The sequence below is a fragment of the Cricetulus griseus genome, chromosome 3, assembly GCF_003668045.3.
Source record: "Cricetulus griseus strain 17A/GY chromosome 3, alternate assembly CriGri-PICRH-1.0, whole genome shotgun sequence".
In the NCBI taxonomy this organism is placed as follows: Eukaryota; Metazoa; Chordata; class Mammalia; order Rodentia; family Cricetidae; genus Cricetulus; species Cricetulus griseus.
The window spans coordinates 254,320,369-254,338,637 of record NC_048596.1 but is presented as its reverse complement, the minus strand read 5'-3'; positions in this window follow the sequence as shown (position 1 = coordinate 254,338,637).

The window sequence follows — 18,269 nt, the reverse complement described above, 5'->3', positions numbered from 1 at the left end:
AGATATCTCTAATAGTCATATGCCTTCCTTCCAGCCTCAGATCTGATCTTTGCTAAGATGCTAAGCAATAGTTAATATTACAGGCAGCCAACCTGGAAGTTGGAACATTCCGAGCACCAATGAAGAGATGTGGTATCTCCTTCCTCCCCAGGGTAAGTGAATAATTGAATACCTGGCCTGCCCCACGTCATGGAACAGGCAGCTGCTTCAAGCACTTCTCAGATACCAAATGTTCTGTTTGGTGGAAAAGAATATTCTTTGTTCTGGGACCATCTCCAGTGTTTAACAAACTGTCCAGTGGGGTCAGAAAGAGTGACCATGCAAGTGTCCATCATGCCATGGCTCCGCCCACAACCCCAAGCAGAACTGAGCAATTCTTCCCCTAGCACAGTATAACCGAAATTAACCAAACCAGTTGAGTGCCAAGAAGCAAAGCTGGCATCAAGCACCCAGAGTGTCTGACAGTCAGGAAGTCTGGAGGGAGCTAGAAAGGGACAACAAGAGGCCACCAAGCTCAGATACAGGTCCCAGAGCATCTTCAAAGAAAGTCAGAGCAGAGTTTAGTGGTCCCACAGTCATTCACAACAGGAATGGCCCCTATTACAACAGCTGTGTAAGAGAGACTGGTGGTAGGTACTACACCCCACACTAAGGACAAGTGGACCAAGGCTTCAGTACTTACACAGCTCCCATGGTCACTGACAAATCAAAGTCCAACTCTCATTGGTCTTTTGTTTTTGAAGTTGTGGTCACATTTCACCATGTGTTCAAATCCATTCCAGCTCTGTGGGGTCCCTATGATTGTAGGGACAGCGCATAGGTAAATTAAAACCCTGATAACATTTAAGGAACTTGGGCTATTTCCTGATGGGGGTTGCCCTTCTGTATATATGTTTCTCTTGTTGGTTGAAGAATAAAACACTGATTGGCTGATTGGCCAGGCAGAAAGTATAGGCATGGCTAGGAGATGAGGAGAATTCTGGGAAATATAGGCAGACAGAGTCGCCATGAAAGGACTGGGAAGAAAAGACGTACCAGTTGTTCTCCGGTAAGATAAGACCAGGTGGAAATACTTAGATTAATAGAAATGGGTTAATAATTAAGATAGAGATAGGCAATAAGAAGCCCTAGTCATCAGCCAATAGTTTCATAATTAATACAGCATCTTTGTGTTTATTTGGGTTAGGGTCCATCCAGGACAAAGAACCTTTCATAACAATTTCCCCCATAAACTCTTCCATGACTGATATTTTTTATGCACGTATATCTGCACTTGTTTACAAAATGTATGGCGTTTACCTCCTTCTACTGAAGATGTTAGACCAAAATAAACTATGCTTATTCTGTTAATTCGAAAGAAACTCACATAACATAAAGTTAAACATTTTCAATTATGCAACATCCCTGAAGTAAAACTGCATATTCGTGAAGTAGCTACTCTCAGTGCCTTCTCTTTTCCTGCATTTGGAAGCTGACGATTAGTTTCCATCCATGTAAATTTGCCTGTTCAGTTATTTCAAGTGCATGGCCTTTTGTGTTGGGCTTCTTTCACAGAATGTGCTTGTTTTGAGGCTCCTCCATCTGTGTTAAGGGTTCACATTTCATTTCTTTTCATAGCTGAATACTACTCCCCCTATGTGCACACCACTTCATAGTATCCAATTTCATCTACTGATCAGCATTCACACCAATTCTACCTGTGGCTACTGTGTACATATTTCTTTTTTCTCTTGCTTTTGGGTGAATACTGCAAACTGAATTGATGGATGGATGGATCACTGTGGTTAAGCTTCCAGAAGATGTTGGGAAAGTGCTGGCCTCGGAGGCCTTCTGCACACATATGATGCATATACATACATTTGGGCACACAAGCATACACATGAAAAAAAAAAAAAGTGGAGGGGATTTGAGAACTCGTTTCTTCCTCTGTTTTGCTTCCTAGCCACCAGGAGGGGTGCATTTTCCTTCACTTCTGCCATGGTGCATTCTGGTACCACAGGCCCCACAGCAACAGGCTGACCCAAAATGAATCAAACCTTGCCTCTTTTTAAGTTGATTCCCAAAGGTATTTTGTTATAGCAGAAAGCCAACTAATACATTTGCACTTAGTGTTATGGGTCAGGAATATAAGTGCCCCGTGGCTTATAAAATAATATTCCTGATGAAGAATTTTTCATTCTCAGATGTACAAAGTGCTCTATTCAGAGACACAGTAAGCAGATCACTCAGGACTTACCCAAGTTCACTAAGGTTGTGAGTTCTGTCTTCTTCAGGACTGACTGTAGGGAACCGTAAGTCATGCCTGTTAGAGGCTGGCTACCGGTGTGCCTGACCACGCCTGTCAAGGCTTGGTCAAGGTGAGGTCAGGATGACTCGGCATGGGCTCTTAAGGGACCGCAAGCACATGGAAGCCCCTTCTTCTTCTCCTTTCCCTTCTCCCTGGACTCGCTGCTCTAGCTTGTGTTTGGCTGGTATTTATCTCAATAAAGATATCTCGACTGTACAGATTACAGATTGTCTCCTGGATCACGCAATAACTGACCCTGCTGGGGCTGGAAAAATGGCTTAGTAGTCAAGAGTGTGTATTGACCTTGCAAAGGATTCAAACTCAGTTCCCCCAGCACTTACATCAGAAGGCTGACATCCTCCCAAAACTCTAACTGCAGGGAGATCTGATGCCCTCTTCTGGACTCTACAGGCACATGCAGGCATGTGCATAGACCCACACGTAGACATGCAATATAAACATAATTAAAAAGTGAAAATAAATCTTAAAAATCAAGTGCCCTTCCTTTAGACACCTAGCCACATGTGGGGATGCCCTTGTGTTTCCTCAGTCTTCAATAGTTCAGCCTCCCTAGCAGCTATAGACAGTCGTGGAATATACATTTTTTTGGAGTTTTGTTTGTTTTGTTTTTAAGATTAAAATGTGTGTGTGTGTGTGTGTGTGAATGTATGCCACTGTATAGAGGTGCCAATGAGTTCAGAACAAGATGCTGGAGCTGAAGTTACAGGCCAGCAGTTATGAGCGGCCTGACTAGGGTACTGGGGATCAAGCTCAGGTCCTCTGGAAGAGCAGTCCATGCTCTTAATCCCTGAGCTATCTCCAGCCCCTGGAACACAGTTCTTATAAATGAGGCTAAAAGAGAAGTTTGCCAGGATTTATAGGAAAGTTTCAACTGTGTTTTGTTCCTATACCACCCACCCAACTGTTCTTTATCCAAGATAAACCCAAGGTAAGCTGTTCTCTGTCTTGGAGGTTAGCATTCCAATCCCCCAAGTTCCACATCTGATCTAACCAGCCACATACTGTAAACAGTGAGGGGAAAGCTTGTGGGCTCTGGACAGATACACATTCTCCTTACCAGCTTCTTAAACAACACAGCAAAACAACTGCTCACAAGTTATCAGGTCCTGAAAGCCATGGGAGAATGTGCACGTTCTGTACAGACAGCATGCCCCTTTCTATGATGGATTTGGGCTTCCACATATGTGGTGTTCCAGGTGGGTCCTGGAGTCAGTTCCCCCACTCCGTGCTCAAGGACAACTGTATATGATGCTAGACAAATGTGGGAGGTTGAATCTATAGAAGGAGACAGCCCCCCATTGCCACTGAGGCCTGTGGTGTTATTTTGAGGTTGAGCCAGCAGGGCTCCTACCCACCTGTTCCAGATTTTTTATTGTATGTAAATGTAAAACCAGAATACTTCCATCTCTGTTAGATAGATGTTCTTTGCTTGCAGCCAAGAACTATCCTGACACAGCCTCATGCCAAGGGTTTGTTGTTCGCTTTTGTCCTTAATTTTTTTCCCTTGAGAGCCATCTGCTTGTATCTTTAGTCTTTACTGGGTCGTTTTTCTTATTTTATTCCCACATTAAAAACTTTACATATTAGGAATATTATTTTGTCTGAAACACGTGTGCACAATTATCTTTGCTTTGTCATGTTGTCATTTATCTTTTAACTCTCTTTGAGGTGGATCTCGTACATTTTTCCTGTCTTAATATAGTCATATTTGTCCATGTCTTCTTTGGTGGATTTTAAGTTCTAAGTCACTCTTAGAAATGCAATACCTGCTGGGTGGTGGTGACACACGCTTTTAATCCCAGCACTCAGGAGGCAGAGAGGGGGTGGATCTCTGTGAGTTGGAAGCCAGGATGATCTACAGAGGGAGTTCCAGAAAAGCCAAGGCTACAGAGAGAAACCTTATCTCTCAAGACCAAAACCAAAAGAAAAAAATCATATCTGCCTCAAAGATGTGAGAATATCAATGATAAGGTTTAAAGATTATTTTGTCATTTATTTGTTTTATTATAAACATCTATTTTCTTAGTGGCATCTAAATCTTGTTAATTTGTTTTAGCATGAGGATACATTATATTGTGTGATATTAAAATATTATATTTGGTCGTGTTAAAAATTCATTTAGAGTGTAAGAACATTAGAATTAGTAAAAGGTAACATTAGACACACAAAAGGAGATCAATATTATCTCTTGTAGTGTACATGTTAGGAAGCAATGGGGTTCTGTTTTGTTGTTTTGACACAGGGTTTCACTATTGTCTTAGTTACTTTTCTGTTGTGATAAAACACCATGACCAAAAGCAACTTAGGGAGAAAAGGTTTTATTTCATCTTCAGTTATAGTCCATCATGAAGGGAAGTCAGGGCAGGAACTGAAGCAGAAGGCTTGGAGGAACACGGCCTACTGGCTTGCTTCTCCTGGGCTCAGCCTGATTTCTTGTATCACCAGGATCACCTGCCCAGGTTGGTACCACCACAGTGGGCTGCTCCTCCCACAGCAATTATCAATTAAGAAAATTCTCCCATAGTCATGCCCACAGGCCAGTTTGATAGAGTTAATTCCTCAGTTGAAGTTCCTTCTTCCCAAGTAAGTCAAGTTGACAACTGAGGCCATAAGAGCCTGACAAAGAGGTTGACTGGGCCTGGGCTCTGGATTATTGTTTTATATATGAAAGGTCAAGTGGCTGGTAAGGAAATAGCTAGACCTGAGAGGGTCAGTTCTTTCACATCAACAGGTCGACAATACAGACTAAAAAGATGTCGTCACTTAAGACAGCTAGCACTTTACTGGATTTGTGCTGTTCTCCTTTGGGGGAATGTCTTCTACATCCTGCAGAGAATAGAGTCACAGACACCATTAGCAGTCTTCCTGATTTTCCCAATGAGTGGCAGTGGGCTTCTGAATTCTCAGCAGGTAAGAATCAGTTTTAGTGTTTATATGGTGCAACGAAGGTAAAAGAGGATTACAATATAGAAAGAAGTAGAGAAGAAAGAGGAGAGCCAGGTAACCCAGTTATCCCAGGAACAAAGTCTATCTTGTCCTTTATAACAAAAAGCATCAATTTTCTCTTTTGCCTAAATTGCTTTGAATCATAGTTTTCCCCTCTGCATTTCATCTTTATAGAAGACAGACCATATGTGAGCTTTCATTAATTTATTTTTGAAAGTCCAAGCTGACTTTTTAAAGGGGTGTTTAAACATCTGTGTGTCCACCCTTGCACTGTGGCATTTCAATATTGTAAGAATCTGGAGACTACATCTTCAAACTTCCTCTGAAATGAAGAAAGAAAGCTGGATGAGTAAATTTTGAAGTCTAAAAAATATGGGCAGAGTCTGTATAGGTTTATCATTCCAATTCACAAAGTTGCACGTGCAGCTACTGCTCGGGTAAAGCAAGGACTTCTCGCTGATGATAATGTGAGCAAGTTCTAGGGGACACTACAGATGACTACAGCCCTTGGAATCAAAGAAAGATTTCAAGAAACTGGCAGATCATTCTCCAAGAAATCCTGCACCTGCTGACCCTCCTGAGAGGACTAATGGAGAATCACGGCCACTGCCTGCTGGTGATGCCTGGAAATGAGATGGTGGAACCATAAGTAAAATACCAGGAATCTAACTGCTCACTCAGATCAGAAGACAGTCTGGCTCCAGTCTCAAAGACACTATCAGAAATTGCCATTTGTGGATCTAATGCCATTGGCGTCTGGTGCTGGCAGGCCAAGGGCAAGGCAAGATGCCACTACCAGTGCCAGTTGAAAGTGGGGTTTAAATGAGTTCACCCGACCCAAGATAAATGATAAAGTTGTTTTATTGGGGAACAACTTACACAGATAAGAATAAAGAACCATTGCGGCCTTCCTGCTCCAGAAGTTGCAGTCTCTGCCCTTTGGATGTTCTCTGAGATCCAAGAGAGTGTACAGCCACAGCTACTCTACCTTAAATGGGTCAGGTTTGCACCTGAAACCATGCCCAAAGGGTGTGGCCCCTACAAGTTTACTGGCAAGGCAAGATGATGTGGCTCCGTGGTTTTCACATACTTGTGTTTGGCATGCTTCTGCTCAGGTGTAACTCGAAATGCTCAACATTTACAGTAGATAGAAAGATAGATAGATAGACAGACAGACAGACAGACAGACAGACAGACAGATCCATTACTGTAGTTGGGATGTGATCTGTCCCCAAGTTTTCAGGTGGCAGTATTAGAAGACAAGGTATGGAACTGTGAAGAGATTGGAATTCATGGAGGTTCATTAGTCATTGGTGGTATGTATTTGGAGGGGGTTGAGACAGTTCTCTTGGGACCCCTAACTTGGTGACTCTCACAAGACAGTTTCTTAAAAACAAACAAATAAATAAAAGGACAAGCCTGCCAGTTACTGTGGTGAACATTTGCAATTCCAACACTTGGGAGGCTGAGTCAGGAAAAGCTTAAGTTTGAGACCAGCCTGAGCTATAAAGCAATGCCCTATCTCAAAGAGAGGAGAAAGACAAAAGAAGGAAGGAAAAAAGAAAAAAAATGAACAGGCCTAGCTACCCTCCACACACTTGCCATTGTGTTGTCGTCTCCCATGAACTATCAACTCACTAGTGCTGAGATGATACAGGCATCTGGCCTTTGGACCTTCAGAACCATGGGCCAAATATAGCTTTTTGTTTTTCTAAGTTACCCAGCCTTTGATAATTGAAAGTATTAATAGGAAATAGAGTAACCAAAACAAAGTGGGCGCACTCAGTCCATCACTGACTCCTTTCACAAAGGAGATACCGAAGGAAAGGAAAGAAACTGCTCAACCCTTGGCAGGGAAAGGAATCCTACAATGGTTTTTCTGACTTCTTAAACTAGAGGGTACACAGGTGGGGTATGGATTGACCAAATATGATGAAGTAGCCATGTTTATGTTTGTTTCTAACCCTGGCTTTTGGAATAAGGGTAGATATCTCAGTGAGTGTTTTTAACGTCTGTATTCTCTAATAAAACAGCTTTAAAACTACAAAGCAAATCTGTCTGTAGATATTTTTGGATCAAAAACAGTATTTGCAGTATCAAGCAATCCTCACCCTTCCACCCCTTTCTCTCATTCTTTCCTAACACCTAAGTCTGTGGACTATGTGTTTCTGCTGCCCTCTCAAGCTGCTTCCTGGGCTTTTGCAGAAAAGAAACAAACATTTTAATAACCAGAGAATGAATGGAAGACACCCTCATTTCCATGCACACCTAACTGGTGAAAAAAACTCCATGCTCAGAGGCGGCAGTCTTCATTCATTCATTCATTCATTCATTCATTCATTCATGCAACCATGAATGTTTGCATGTTTGTTGAACCACATGTTCAACAAACATTTATTAAGTGCCAATTATGTCTGAATAAGGCATTTTTTTTGCCCTTTTGTAGCTCTTGTTTGAGTCCTTCTAAAACCCCTGTCATAACTATGAGATAGGCCTGTGAATAAATAGCCACACTGTGGTCACAGTGTCTCGGGTATCATTACTGTCACCCATTAATTTGCATTTGCTGAGGATGCCCTTCTCCAGGGGAACAAATGTCAGGGAGCACATATCACATGACAAGCATGTAAGCCTCACAGCTCAGATGGAAAAGTACCCTGGAGTGGGGAGCCAAGGAATACCAAAGTCACTGTAAGCATAGCAGCTTACAGCCCTGCTCCAGGGAAAGGTTTTCCCCAATGTAACAAACAACTCTGCAGATTTCCCCCTGTGAGGCTATTGCAACTCTACTCAGAGCTCCTGGAGTGTAGCTAGGGGAAGGTCTCCCCAGCCAAAGTGTTAACAGTTCTGCTCTGCTCTCCTCCACTCTGGCTCTGACGAATAGTTACTTCTCTGCTCTGCTCCACTCTGTTGAAAGAAAGTTGTCACCCAAACCTCATCCAAGAGATTTATTGGGAGGGAGGAATACAGGAGAGTGGCTGCCTCTGCCAGGGTGGAGAAACTGAACAGACATAGGGCTTATATAGGGGTTCTAAGGGGCAGAGTTTTTCCAGAGTGAAGATTTTCAGGGTGGGAATTGGTCGAATTTCAATCCCTGAGCTTGGACAACCTCAGAGATTGGCTGGATTGTGTGCTCAGGGATTGGTTAGTTTTCCTGCCCAGGGGTTGGTTGGTTTTGTGCTGAATTCATCAGGGGCAGAGTATGTTTCTTTGGCTCTGGTTTCAGGCCCAAAGTGTGTTTCTTTCATTGACCCTTTTTTTAACCTTTGGCTCTGGTTTCAGGGCCAGGGTGTATTTCTTTCACTGGTCCTTTTAACCCTTTGGTTCTGATTTGGGGGCCAGTGAATTTGGTCTGGTCCTCATGGTGTGTTTCTTTGGCTCTGGTCTCAGGGTCAGGGTATGTTTCTTTGGCTCTGGTTTCAGGGCCAAATTGTATTTCTTTGGCTCTGGTTTCATGGTCAGAGTGTGTTTCTCTAGCTGGCCCTTTTACCCTACAAAGTACTGATTCCTTCACACCTGACAGCCTACTGCGCCTTCTCTGTAACAAATGGGACGAGAGTTATGGCTACCATCCTAATTCCCTTAAAAAGAAACTAAGGCTAATGGGTACGGTATGTGCATGACTTCAGAGTGGACATGAAAACCAGGCAGTCTGACTCCAAGTCTCCAGCCATCCTAATAGAGTGTCTCATTCTTCCAGTAACAGCAAGCAAGGAATATTGTCAATAGGCTCTCTTGCATTTATCAACAGTAGCATCACTCTCCCTGGAGTCTTGATGTCCTCCTCTTCCTTCATCCAGCACTGAAGAGTTGGCGACACTCCTCAGCAACTTTCTCTCTTTCACATATTCTTCCCAGTGAGTGACTACAATACACTCACTGGGCATATGCGAACGCCGCAGAAGTGGGTTCATTATCCCATTACTTCATAGTTTACAGAAGGTACAGTTGGCTCTCCATATTCATGGGATCTCCATCCACAGATTTAAGCAGCCACAAACTAAAAACAGCCAGAATTCAGTGCTGCTTTTGTGCTGAATGGGCATATTCTGTCATTCCTCACATGTCTCTCTGCAAAACATTGACATTGTGTGTTATAAATGATCTCAGGGTAATTTAAAGTGTACAAGGGGGTGTACATGGGTTATTGGGGAACTGTATGACATTTTATAGAAAAAAACACTTGATCCACAGATCTTGGTATCCAAGGAGTTCCTAAGATTGGTACCTTGAATGACAGCTACTAATGGAGATTCATTACATCTGATGGTAGCTTAACTGAGGGAACGAATCTGTAGAAAGAGACACTCTCCCTCATTCTATGAATGTTTTGCTTTGCTTAAATACTAGAACAATGCTAGAAGGGATTCCAGTTGTTATGGATCTGAGGAGTGTCATGGGATGAAGCCTTACAGATACTGAAAGAGCCATTGCATGAAGACGTTGTGGTTGTGTTTCATGGAATTTCCAGGGTGGTCTGATGTTACCATATGCTGGGCATGCCCATATTCAGAGGCAAAAGAAATCAGTGTTGGTGATTTCCTGTAGGAAGTAGAAGTACCAGGTGGGGAGAAGGTTCCTTGGCTTGAGCCAGGACAGTCTACACAAATGACAGCTACCATGCCTCTGCCTCTACACTGGGAGCAGGGTGGCCAGATTACAGCTTAGGTTCTATTGGGATTCCTCACTGTACATGGTCTTGTTTCCTTATGAAAAGACCATTAAAAAGAATCTCTGGGGGATAAAGACATGGCTTAGTCATTAAGGGTATTTGCTTCTCTTGTAAAGGAGGTGGGTTTGGTTCCCAGCACCTACATGTGGCTCACAACCATGGAGTTTCAGGGGATCCAGAGCTGCCTTCTGGTTTCTCTGAGTACCAGGCACACATGCAGTACACTTACATACATGCAGACAAAACACTCACACATATAAAATAAAAATAAATAAATCCTTATAAAAGGAAAAAGAATCTCCCTGTAAACTCTACACCCTCAGGTGGCTTAGTGTTCAAGCGACTTGTTCCATAAACTTTTTGCCTCTTTTTCCAAGCACTGCACAGCTCATCCTTCCTCCCCTCGAGGATCCATGTTGGTTTTTCCCGATCACAGCTCCTGTGTCTGTGGGCAGCACTGGGGATGAGATTGGTTTTGTCATAACTACCTGGCCAAGACAGAGGAAGGATTAGATGTGCCCAGGCTGGACACATCCTGACACTGTCCCTGGGCATCCCTTTGGGTTCTAGAGCTTTTTACCAGCCTCAGTTGTCCCCTTGTCCTGTGGCTGCATCCCACCTGTAGGGAGACACTGTAACCATGCCTTCTGAGGACTAGCTACAGGTGTGCCTGACCACACCCGGTGATGTCAGGGTGACGTGGTAGGGTTTTAAAGGGACAGACAAGGCCTATGGTAGCTCTCTTGCCTTGCTTGCTTTGGCATGCTCTGGCTTGCTGTTGGTTGGCATTTATCTATTAAAAGTTATCCTAACCTTACAGATTAGGCATCAGTTATTCATCGCATTAACCACCAACATTGCTTCTTGGTAGAATTGGAGGCTGTACTTGTTTGATACTCACTTGCCTGAACACAGGTGGCAGGGCTATGGCAGCTCCTGGGGATCTGTGAAGAGCCCATGTAGAATTCCCTTCTTTGGTCCAAGCGTCCTGAGGGTTCCATGGGGGAGGCAGGTAGGGCAAACAATGGCTCCGAAGTGGAAAGAAGCAGGGTACCTGGGGCAGTCACAAACATCACAAACATGGTGCTGGTGGAGTTTGTATCAGATTAGCAAGACATACAGAACAGGCACATTCCCAAATGCTTGCTGCTCCTATTTCCCGCCATTTGCATGGAAGGTGGTAGGGCATAGGAAAGGAGATAAGAAGGGTACAGGGATGAGGAAGAAAATTCTACACTGTGTGAGAGGGCTGGGCCTCTGCTGTGTGGAGTGCATGTGTGTCCCATGTATTGCTTATATTCTTTTGGGCTGAATGACCACTCTTTGTTTAATCATTCAGCTCCTCCCAAGTCCTTCTCAACCCTCAGCTTCCTGGCTGCAAGAGTTTGGGGTACAGTAGTGCATTTAGGGGTACAGTTTGCTTGGTAGATGAATTGAATTTGACCGAACCAGAGGCTTCCTGTCATTACAGCTCCACCCTGGTGGTGTTCAGTGAGCCTAGATTGGACGTGCTTTGCCAGGATGGAATTGTGAAATTCTTTCAAGCTTAAGCGTGGGAGAGTTGTTTGAAATTCCAGGTGCTCCTGAAATTGTAATTATGCGTGAGTCACCTAGGGATGCTGGCACAGCGCAGCTTCCAATTCAGTGTGCCTGGGGTGGTGCATGAGAGGCCACATCTTTAACCAGCTCTTGCAGAGTAACAAATCTACTGTTAGAAACCAAAGGAGTTTAGAGCTGAGGCAGGACAGACTGCCCACATAACCTCAGTTCACACAGGCCTCCTAGTCTGAGCTGCATTCTGTCTCAACCATAGCCCTGAACTCCCTAATTTACATGCTGAAATCAGGATAGACATCAGAGATAGACACAGGGGAAGATCATTCGGAGATACCCAGGGGAGATGCAATTTAAAACCAACAGGGAGGTCTCTGAGGAAACCCAGCGTGCTGGACCCATGATCTTAGGCTTTTAGCAGCAGAATCATACCATGACTTCTGTTAGGCTCCTCGTCCATGGCACTTTGTCAGGGACAGTCCAAGCTGACTAAATGCTGGAAGAATCACACCCTCCCTTTAGCCTAGTATGTCTCATGAACTTCCACAAACCCAAAATGGAAAGAATGACCAGTGGGTTTTGGTGCTGAGAATGGAATCTAGGGCCACACACCACACCAGGAATGTGATGAGGTATTTGAATTCCCATGATCCACATAAATAAATGGAATGGAATCACCTTGTTTCTCAGGTGCTGAATTATTGCAAACAGGGGTGGGGGGAATAGAGGGAACTCAATTTTCTCTAACAGCATAATTTCTACCTTGTAAAACAATGCCTATCTTTCAATTCAGGGTAAATTTGAATAAGTCTGCCTTTTCAGGCACTCAACCCCCAGTGTCCATAGAGCTAGGTGGCCTTTTGAGGGCTTTATACAACACCAAAGAATGGTGGGAGGAACCACCACTTGTCCTGTGTGGTTTTCATTGAGCTGTGCACAGTATGGCAGTCCCACCGTGGCATCCTCTGCTCCTGGCACCTCTAAGGCACACATATCCCATGTCTGGAAAGCAGTCATTGGCCCATGGAAGGCTCTCTGCTTTCCCTCATTCTGACAGTGTAGCTCCTCCACATTCCATATTCTCCTCCTTTAACTATGTGCCAGGGGACATGTGTGGGCTCTTGGATGGGCCTGTGTCTTCCCAAACTATATGCAGAAAGCAAGGTATAATCTCTGTTCTTGGGTCCACAGTGCAGTTAGGAGTTCTCAGTTTTTTCAGTCTGGATTTAGGATGGAGAAGGAAATGATGACTGTCCCCTGTCCCCAGCTAACCCTACTGTCATTCCCACAGTCTCCTAGGTCTTTCTTGATTCAGCCAAGGTCTTCTGTGGCTGGTTTGGAGAGGGCATGGCTTAGCAAAACCTGACTCCACATCTCATTCTCCTGTGTTGCTATGTTTTAAATAAATGTCATCCAATGTTCCATATGATAAAGCTGAGCTGCAGCCCATGGTGCGTTTGAGAGGTGATGAAACCTTTAGGAGGTGTGAACTAGTAGAAGGATGTTGTCACTGAGGACATGTCCTTGAAGGAACTATTGGGGTCCCAGCCCCTATTTGTTTCTCTAAAGCAGTCTCTTTTACTTTACACTCAAACCATGCCATGCTGCCTTGCTACAGGCCCAAAGCAATGACCCAAAGCAATGACCCAAAGCAATGGATAGAAACCGCTAAAACTGAGTCAAAATCAACTTTTCTTCCTTGTAGTTGGTTATTTTGGGTATTTTGTTGATTATTTTGGGTATTTTGTCAACGTGAAAGAAAGATGGCTAATACACAGGTCATTTCTGCTATGATATCTTCCGTCCCTCTGGGTGTGGGCTTTTGAAAAGTTCTCAGGCTCTTCCAGATCAAAGAGCCTCCCTCCTGCCCACACCCAGCCTTGGTTTGTTTGTTTGTTTGTTTGTTTTCTGGAACCACTGCCTCAATTATCAGTTTAAAGTCTCTTGAAAATACAAATACTAAATATAACTATCTTTTCCCTCGCCATGTTCTTATAACAACCTTAAGGCATGTGCAGGGGACAGGAGAACATGCACATGGCCTGAGCAGGACAAAGGAGGCAAAGACAGAACTCCCAAGGCCCACAGATGGGCAAGTGGGTCAAGAAAATACAGAAACTCACTCAGTGGTGTATCAGTCAGCCTTGGGAAGGATGGCAATTCTGACTCAGTATACCACAGAAGAATCATGAGAACTTGTTCAGTGACAGACATTGTCACAAAAGGGCACCCTGTATGAGTCTTCTGCTATGGGATCTCGGTGGCCATCAGCTGTATAGATGCAGGAGTAGAATGGAGATAGGGGAGGAGGGAATGGACAGCTATTGTTTAATGAGGACTGGTTTTCAGCATGGAAGGATAGAGTTCTGGAGACTGATGGTGGTAACAGCTCCCAAATAATGTGAATGTAGTTAATGCTACTGGACTGTGCACCTAAAGTACAAGGAAAAAAAGTCATATGTATGTTGTGTGCATTTTACCACAGTTTTTAAATTAGACAACAATAAGGGATTCTTAGTAGCGATTTCAATATAGAGATTCTTACTCAACCCCAGGGTTTCCTTTATCTTTCTGGTGGAGTAAGGGAGGTTTCAGCTTTCAGAAACTCCCCTAGAGGATCTTGAGAACAAATTTCTGCCAGTACTTTCCATGAGGTGGTAATAGGAGAGGAAGGATTGGGCACAGACATGGAAGGTGGCAGGAGATTCACCTAAGTATCACCGTCTGCTACAGAGAGAGGCAAGTATGTATATCCCCCAGGATCGACCAATGATGAGTTTCAAGATTTCCATGGATCTCAGAGTCGGTGGTGTGTAAGTTGCATGTATGGAATGGCATAGCCCTAGCACAGAAGTGGTGCCCACCCTCCTGTGTGCCTCAAATCATCTCAACATCAACACTGTGGAAATAGCTGATACCTGTACTGTTAGTGTATGGTAAAAAAAAGCAAAGTCTGAGTTCTGTCCAGATGGTCTAGATGGTAAAGGCCTTGTCATGAAGTGTGTGAACCCAAGTTAGATCCAACATCCATATACAAAGCTGGGCCTGGTGGCATAAGTGCAGATGAGGTAGAGACAGGCAGATCCTTGGGGCTTTCTGGCAAGCTAATATAGCTTAATTGATTGACAAGTTCTACATTCCAATGAGACACTGGTCTCAAAAAAGCAAGGTGCCAGTTCCTAAGAAACAATACCCAAGGTTGACCTCTGACCTTCATACACATGAACATGTACACACACAAAAATTCTGTATACATTGTCAGTACAGATACAATAATTGCACATTTCTGTATGCACACACACATATATGTACATGTATATACATGTTCGTGCATTGAGCAAATCCAAACACGAGGAACCTGTGGATGTGTGGGGCTGACTGCTTGCTGTCTAGCACTAAACACATAACACACACACAGGTGCTTAATATTGAAGATCAAGTCCAACATCTTCATTTTACGAGGTCATCAAGGGGCATGAAGTCATCAGTCCAGAGGAGATTCTCCAAATCCAGGGATTTTGACAACAAAGATGGCTTCATGATGTCTCAGCAAATTTATTTTCTATCTGTTCTTAAAATCAGAGCCAGAAGAGACAGAACTGAAAATAGTCCTGCTAGCCACCTGCAGCTGCTACACACCAGCATTGTAAAACGTTGTCACAATTTCAACATCTGCAGTTGCCAACTCCCCTGGCCTCTTCAAACCCTGGATACATGAAACGCCTTGTAAGATGTCTCATTCTGACACTTGCTCTGCTAGGGATGCGGCTGTTCTTTACTGTTTTTTTTTTTTTTTTCTCTTGCAAGTGGTCAAGACACTAACAGCTCCCACATGGGTCCCCTTTGGAGGCAACTTGCAATTCGATGTGGCTGTGTTAGCTGTGAGAGTCTCACAGTCAAAGAGATAAATAAAGAACTATTTTGTCAGACTTTCTGGGAGTGAGACACCGAATCTGCATTTCAATCATCCCAGATTAATCTGAAGCTGAAAAACTGCGGCACACAGGAACATCTGATTTTGCTCCTGTGAGAGAAATTCTAAACACCACCTGGTGTGATGTGGTTCTGTGTTCCATGCGCCCACTGATCCCCAACCACAGCCTGTGAGGTCCATGGCACATTCTCTTTCCACAGATGAAGGGATTGAGAGGGAGGATTAATCTAAGCCCCAAAGCATCCAGCAACGTGAGGCTTTGAAGTGGACTCCTTTGTTCCAGCTTCAAAATCTCCAGGAGCTTTCTTCTTTGTATCTGAACCACATCTAGTTTTGGGGTATCTAGTCTCTTGCAGAGAAATGTAGGGGAGGGTGGAGCCTAATTAGATCCACTGGGTCTTGCAGTTGCATAAGTCCATTTAAACTAAAGACGGTAATAATGGTGGGTGGGCTGGTCTTGTTTGAATAAACCAATCATGGTGACGGTGTGAGGGTACTGAATATGCTGGTGGCGAGTGGCCCCTATGTAACCCAGTCACAGAGGTGAAGGGAAGTAGAGTCAAGCCAACTGTGATAGGATCTGGGTGGGTAGATGAGAGCTGGGCTTCCTGGACAGAGGAAGCAGTCTTTACAGGAATATCCCATGGGACCTCAGGCTCCATTGTCAATGAAACTAGACGGAGAGCTGGTGAATGGCTTCTTCAGTCTAATGCTCTCCCAGCTGAGCTATTTCAGCTGTGCTTGGTGAATGGCTTCTTTAAGCTTCATCAGTTTTTAAAGACTCAAGTAACAGCAAGGTCATGAAACACTGGTGGGCATTTGTAGAGTGTGCTTATGATGCCTGAAACTTGGGCATCTTGCAAACCTGGTGCTGCAGCTGTTACCAGAGAAATCAGGGTTCCCTGATGGGATTCTTAGTCTCATTAATAAAATAATTAAGAATGGACTCTGACAGGAGCTCTAGGACAATTTTAATCTGAATTTAAAAGAAAAACTCTAAGGCAGGACAATGGAAATTCTTTCCTTCTGCTGACAGCCAGAGACAGGTAGGGACCCTTCCATCAAGGATGAGCAAATGCATTTCAAAGATACAGCCAACCTGACAAGTCCTAGTCCTCTACATAGAATTGCAGCAGTAGGTGGTTCGAAGGAAGTAGGAGCCACTTTTCCCAAGATGGGAACCATATATTCTCATGCTAAGCTTATCTTGATCATCTCCGGTACAGGCTTTGCCTTTGCTACAACAAAGAGCAAAACTGGCTTTCATCTTATCTGAATAAAACTCTGTCTAAACTCTAAGAAGTTGACAGCCAAGATATTGCAGAGTATCTATTGGGGATGGGATGTTTTAGCCCCTTCGGAGAACACAGACCCTGTGGTTTCCTATGTCATGTTCTTACCAAGTTCACATAAGAAGCATGTTAGACACTGGGATGTATTAGATGCCATTGAATTCTGCATGGAGTTCTTGGAACAGGGGTGGTAGGGGAGGGATTGCTATCATCGACCCTCTAGCCTCAGTGGCCAGATCTTGAACTCATCAGTGGATCCTGGTGGGGGGGGGATAGAAACAACTTGGCTTTAGGATCTCCTGATCAAGGATCACTAACCAAGGCTCACCTGCCATCACTCAGATCCTCGTGGCTTCACTGAGAAAGACCCAGGTTCTTGCCCCTGACACAAACTACTTCCTCGACACAAGAAGAAGCTGGGCAGTCTTCAGGGGTCAGAGCTGGCCAGAAACCCCTGGGTTAGAGTAGCCTAGATCATGTCAAGTTAAGGAGTCATTTAAGATGGGGCAACTCTTGTGAGGAATGGAGGGTGGAATCTTGGGAACAATAGTTCTCAGAGAAGGAAGGAAGTATGGTGGCAGAAGAAAAAAAATCACAGGTAGCTACAATAATGAACCAGGGCTTTCACAGGGTGCTATTGGAGAGCCGGCAGCAGCTTGTGTGAGCTCTCATGCTCAGTCAGCAAGAGACAGCAGCTGGTGTCAGGGCCAGCACCTGGCAGGAATGTGGGGCATGTTGAAGTGAGGGCTCTGGGGAGGCACGGAGGTCACAGACAGACAGGCAGCTCCATGTGTTAGTTATTTTTTTATTCACTGTGGCAAAAGACTCATGTGAAACAACGTAAGAAAGGGCTTTGTGGTTTCAAAAGGATTTCTGTTCAACATGGTGGTGAAGGTACAGCAGAAACCCTGAGGCTGAGGTTTCTCCATCATGGCAAATCAGGCAGCAGGAATCGCAGCTGCAATCTGAGATGGGGGTAATCTTAAAAAGGAGCTAGCTAGTGACCTGCTTCTCAGCAGGCAGGCCCCACCTCTGCAGCCTTCCAAGTAGTTCCACAAACTGGGGGCCCAGCATTCAAGAGAGGACCCTGGGGGGGTATTCCAGATTCAACCCTATCCTCTGCCCTTTTCTCTTCAACAATAAAGTGGGTGCTCTGCTTTGAAACTGTCAGGACTTCACCTTCCTAGAGCTGTCTCTTGTGGCCTCAACAAAACTGATAGTGGCAAAGGGGGAACCCTGCAAATGTACACTCCAAATTTTCTGTTAGAAGACTGAGGACCAAACTGGGTTGATGGTTCATCAGGTAGAGCACTTGCTATGCAAGCGTGAAGTAAGGTTAGGTTCCTAGTACTGATGTGTGACAGTTAATCTCAACTGTCAACTTGAAGGAGTTCTAGAATCACATAGGACAAGGACATCTGGACATGCCTGTAGGGAATTATCTTCATTTAGTTATTTAAGGTGGGAAGAGCCAACTACTTAGCCTGACGCGGTCTCCCTGACTGGGATCCTGGACTGTAGGAAAAGAAAAAAGTGAGCTGAGCACAGACATTCACTGCTCTC